This window comes from Gopherus evgoodei, chromosome 5 (assembly GCF_007399415.2).
Source record: "Gopherus evgoodei ecotype Sinaloan lineage chromosome 5, rGopEvg1_v1.p, whole genome shotgun sequence".
Taxonomy (NCBI): Eukaryota; Metazoa; Chordata; order Testudines; family Testudinidae; genus Gopherus; species Gopherus evgoodei.
In genome coordinates this window covers 83,889,668-83,895,805 of record NC_044326.1, presented here as the reverse complement: position 1 = coordinate 83,895,805, position 6,138 = coordinate 83,889,668, and positions in this window count along the sequence as shown.

Genomic DNA, 6,138 nt, shown 5'->3' with positions numbered 1-6,138 from the left:
CTGATCGTTGTATGAGGAGACGAATCTGTGCTATCAGAACTCCATTCCAAAAGACGAAATGCCCAAACATTTGAAAAAATCTCCAAGGGCATGAAGGACAGAGGCTATAACAGGAACCTGCAGCAGTGCCATGTGAAACTTAAGGAGCTGAGGCCATACCAAAAAACCAGAGAGGCAAACGGCCACTCCGGGTCAGAGCCCCAGACATGTTGCTTCTATGATGAGCTGCATGCCATTCTAGGTGGTGCAGCCACCACTACCCCACCCCTGTGCTTTGACTCCGTCAATGGAGTAGCACACAACAGGGGTGCGGGTTTTGGGGATGAGGAAGGTTGAAGTTACCTCACGGAAAGCAAGCGGAGAAACCGTTTTCCCTGACAGCCAGGAACTGTTTCTCACCCTGGACCTGGAGTCAGTAACCCCCAAACCCACCCAAGGCTGCCTCCTGGACCCACCAGGTGGAGAAGGGACCTCTGGTGAGTGCACCTTTGTAAATATTATACGTGGTTTAAAAGCAAGCGTGTTTAATGATTAATGTGCCCTGGCATTCACGGCCAGTACAGCTACTGGAAAAGTCTGTTAACGTGTCTGGGGATGGAGTGGAAATCCTCCAGGGACATGTCCATAAAGCTCTCCTGGATGTACTCCCAAAGCCTTTGCAAAAGGTTTCTGGGGATGGCAGCCTTATTCCGTTCTCCATGGTAGGACACTTTACCATGCCAGGCCAGTAGCACATAGTCTGGAATCATTGCATAACACAATATATGGTCCCGGTGTTTGCTGGCATTCAAACAACATCCATTCTTTATCTCTGTGTTATCCACAGGAGAGTGATATAATTCCTGGTCACCTGATTGAAATAGGGTGATTTTATTAAGGGGACATTCAGAGGTGCCTGTTCCTGCTGGGCTGTTTGCCTGTGGTTGAACAGAAATATTCCCCATTGTTAGCCATGTCGTGGGGGGAGGGGGTGAAGCGATCATCCCAGAAAATTGGGTGTGTGTGGGGGGGAGTTAGTTGGGTTTGTGCTGCACGTTAACCCGAAAACCACAGCCCCTCCTTTTAAATTACCAACCCATTTGAAATGGCCACCCAACGGCTGCTTGGTATGGAAAATGAGGGCACTGCTGTTTGAAACCATTCCCACATGTTATGAAGGTTAAAGAAGCCAAAAGACTGTCTTACCCTGGCTGCCTGCAAGCCGAATTCTGTTGCCTGGCCCTGTGTGAGTGATCTCTCACACCAAACCGGCATACTCTCAACACGAGGCAAAATGCGACCTTGTACCGACAGCACATGTGCTATGTAATGTTAACAGCAAGGTTTACTGTGAAAGAGTCTACCTGTTGTTTTCTAAAATGTGTCTTTACTACCACTCTCCCATTTTTTTCCTCCACCAGCTGCAAATGTTTCAACGCTCACATTAACTTCTCCTTCCCAGAGGCTAGCAAAGATTAGAAGGCAAAAAAAAATGCACTCGATGAAATATTCTCTGAGCTCAAGCAGTCCTCCTGCACTGAAAGAGCCCAGCAGAATGCGTGGAGGCAGACAACGTCAGAGTCCAGGAAAGCACAATATGAACATGGGCTGAAGATAAGTGGTGGGCTGAAGATGATAGGTGGCATCAGCTTGGTGACAGAAGGCAAGAGACAATGTTGAGGCTACTAGAGGAACAAACTGATATGCTCCAGCATATGGTTGAGGTTCAGGAAAGGCAGCATGAGCACAGACCATTGCTACAGCCCCTGTGTAACCAACCACCCTCCTCCCCAAGTTCCATAGCCTCCTCACCCAGATGCCCAAGAACGGGGTGGGGGAGGCCTCCGGGCACCTAACCACTCCACCCCAGAGGACTGCCTAAGCAACAGAAATCTGGCATTCAATAAGTTTTAAAGTGCAGTGTGGCCTTGTCCTTCCCTCCTCCCCTACCCCTCCTGGGCTACCTTGGCAGTTATCCCCCTATTTGTGTGATGAATTAATAAAGAATGCATGAATGTGAAGCAACAGTGACTTTATTGCCTCTGCAAGCAGTGATCGAAGGGGGGAGGGGAGGTGGTTAGTTTACAGGGAAGTAGAGTGAACCGGGGGGCGGGGGGGCAGGGGGCGGGGTTCATCAAGGAGAAACAAACAGAACTTTCACACCATAGCCTGGCCAGTCATGAAACTGTTTTTTAAAGCTTCTCTGATGCTCACCATGCCCTCCTATACTCTGCTAACAGCCCTGGTGTCTGGCTACGCGTAATCAGCTGCCAGGTGATTTGCCTCAACCTCCCACCCCACCATAAACATCTCCCCCTTACTCTCACAGATATTGTGGAGTGCACAGCAAGCAGTAATAACAATGGGAATATTGGTTTCACTGAGGTCTGTCCGAGCCAGTAAACTATGCCAGCATGCTGTTAAACATCCAAAGGCACATTCTACCACCATTCTGCACTTGCTCAGCCTATAGTTGAACAACTCCTGACTACTGTCCAGGGTGCCTGTGTATGGCTTCATGAGCCATGGCATTAAGGGGTAGGCTGGGTCCCCGAGGATAACTATAGGCACTTCAACATCCCCAGCGGTTATTTTCTCATCCAGGAAGGAAGTCCCTTGCTGCAGCTTTTGAAACAGACCAGAGTTCCTGAAGATGCGAGCGTCATGTACCTTTCCCAACCATCCCACGTTGATGTTGGTCAAATGTGCCTTGTGATCCACCAGTGCTTGCAGCACCATTGAAAAGTACCCCTTTCAGTTTATGTACTCACTGCCTTGGTGCTCTGGTGCCAAGATAGGGATATGGGTTCCGCCTATCGCCCCACCACAGTTAGGGAATCCCGTTGCAGCAAAGCGATCCACTATGACCTGCACATTTCCCAGAGTCATTACCCTTGATATCAGCAGCTCTTTGATTGTGTTGGCTACTTGGATCACAGCAGCCCCCACAGTAGATTTGCCCACTCCAACTTGATGCCTGACTGACCAGTAGCTGTCTGGCGTTGCAAGCTTCCACAGGGCTATCACCACTCGCTTGTGAGCTGTGAGGGCTGCTCTCATCTTCATATTCTTGCACATCAGGGCAGGGGAAAGCAAGTCACAAGTTCCATGAAAGTGCCATTACGCATAGCGAAAGTTTTGTAGCCACTGGGGGAATCGTCCAGACATTCACATTAGCGTCCCACCATTCCGTGCTTGTTTCCTGGGCCACAGAATCTGCGTTCCACGGCATGAACCTTCCCCATTAACACTATGATGTCCACATTGGCCAGTGCCCGTACTTTGAGAGAAGTCCTGTGTCCATGTCCTCATCATGTCTCGTTACCACACTTGCCCGTCGCCTCTTGTGCCTGGTTTTGCTTTTGCATAGACTGGCAGGATAATACGCATGGGGGGTTTACAGTGCTCAATAATTGCCGCAGTGATCTGAGCAGGCTCCATACTTGCCATGCTATGGCGTCTGCGCTGAGAAAAGAGGGCGCAAATGATTGTCTGCCATTGCTCTGACAGGAGAGAGGCGGAACTTGGCTTACAGGGAATTAAAATCAACAAAGGGTGGTTTTGCATCAAGGAGAAACACACACTTGTCATTCAGACTGGCCCTCTCAAGGATTGAACTCAAAACCCTGGGTTTAGCAGGTCAATGCTCAAACCACTGAGCTATCCCTTCCCCTACTATTCATGGGGAGAGAGGGGGGGAGCAAATGAATACAATACAAATCTGGTCTCTTTCTTGTTTTGATCCACTCCATCTCTCTTATACATCTTAAGCTGTCAGCTGACGGTGCAGTACGACTGCTAGCCACCGTCATCTCCTGGGTGCTCGCCAAAAGACAGTGCAGTATGACTGCAGGCAGGACTGACTCTCCATGAAACAAAACTTAAAAAGAGAATGACCTGGAGTCACTCCCATTTATGTCCAGGCACCCCTGACAGACCTCACCGAGGTCTCACCTTGGCGGAGCACGGCGCTCTGAGAGGGCAGGGTTTCGGGCAGCATGGCACTCGGGAAGCGAGGTTTCAGTGGCACGGTGCTTGGGCAGGGGGTTTGCGGCAGGTCAGCGCTCTTGTTTTTTGCTTGGGGCGGCAAAAGAGTTAGAGCCGGCCCTGAGCGCAGGGTTAGATGACATGGTGTTAAACCCTGAGTCCTGTCTAAACCACAGCCTCCACTGGAAATGAATTACACACCCAGTTTTTCCAAATGCAGGGAGGACCACTTGTTAGGGTTGTCTTATCTGCTTTACATAGCTCCAGGGAAAGGGCTTTGAGCACTTGCAGTCTATTCTAATGACTAATTACTCTAAGAATGCTTTTATTTTTGTCCAGTCTAAACTTTTTAGTTTTCAGCAATTGTTTGTCATAACTTCTGATATCATTGTCCTCTTTCTTCAATTATATTATTTCCTTGATGACATTTAGCTATTCTCCCCCCACCCCCAATTCTCATTTCTTTACCCCCTTCCCAGCTCATTGTTTTCTACATCCCTAGACTTGTATGGGTAGTGGAGCATTTCCACTTGTTATCTCTTCCTCTGTATGCCCCCTTTGCCCCACTGTAGCCCCAAACCAGTTATTCATCTCTAACTAACCTATGCACATTTGCTATTTCTAATCCTTATAGTTGTCCTTAGTTCATTATTTATGAATATATTTTTGATATACAGTGCAATCTCTCTTTTTCCCATTCCCAATCCTCCTTTTATATATACTATAGCCTCTCACTAGAATTCCAGTTATCTATTTTAAACCATTTTAGACAAATATTCAGCTAGTGACCCACTTCCCATTTAAAGCAAAACCACCACCGATTGTTATGTATCCAGTTAATGGATTTGTATGGCAAATTAAAGTTCAGGAAATTTGACCTGGTACTACACAACAGTTTGATTTCAGAAACTAGAATAATATAAAAATCAACATGGCACACGTGAAATGGATTAAAAACTGGCTGACTGATAGGTTTCAATGTATTTGTACAAGGGTGGGGTAGGGGAGTAAATCATCACAGAATGGGTGTGTTTTTAGTGGGGTTCCACAGAGATTAGTTCTTGTCCCTACAATATTTAACATTTGTATCAATGACCTGGAAGAGACTATAAAATCATAACAGATACAGTTTGCAGATGACACAAAGATTAGAGGGAGTGGCAAATAATGAAGAGGACAGGTCACTGATACAGAATGATCTGGATTGCGTGAGAATCTTGGGGCAAGCAAACACCACAATTTTTAGTATGACTAAATGTATGCATACACATATAGGAACACAGAATTCAGGCCATTCTTATCAGATGGAGGCTATCTTGGGAAGCACTGATTCCGAAAAAGACTTGGGGGTCATAGTGGATAATCAGTTCATCCTCATGAGAGCTATGATTTAACCCCTTCCAAAACACTTCCAGTATGTTCCATCTACTGTATCAAAATACACTTAATCCAAATTCTGCAATCTTCCTCTTCAGCTTTGTTCTTGTCAGCTTGCACTATAATGAAGAAAATAAAACAGGTACTAGCACTCTAACAACTAACCTATACAAAGAGTTTGAGAGCTGAGGTAGGAACAGTCACAAATCATAATTACAACAGCAGCAGACTATATATAGCCTCCAAAACCTTGGTATAGTCAATGGCACCAGTGGTACCTCTTCGGAAGAGAAAAAGATCTTATTACAGGTTTACAATGAGAAAAATAAAAGTTCCTTGTTAATCTTGTGTGTATGTGGTTCAGCTAAATCTGTCTGATCTGGCACTGTCTGCCACCTGGTTTCATAGATTTTAAGGCCATAGGGGACCACTACTATGATCACCTAGTTAGACTTACTAATATAACTTTTTATTCAGACATTTTATTTTATCACCAAGTCTACAGGATATTGTCAGAGTGACATTTCCAGAAATATAAACTAACATGTCAGCACTTTGCTGAACAGGGGCTCCAGTTTTTTTAATCTTGACCAAGGTCTCCAAAAGAGAGAGCATACAGACCCCTCCATGGTAGGCTGCATTTGAACAGAACTGCTTCTGAAGCTTGGGGGTGGAGGAAGACAATGAGGGAAATTCTATTCTTCAAGTCAAGGTGCAATAGACAAATCAAGTTATAGGAAATGCAACTTATATACAATCACAATAGAATGTAGAGAACAAGCTAGAACATAAGAA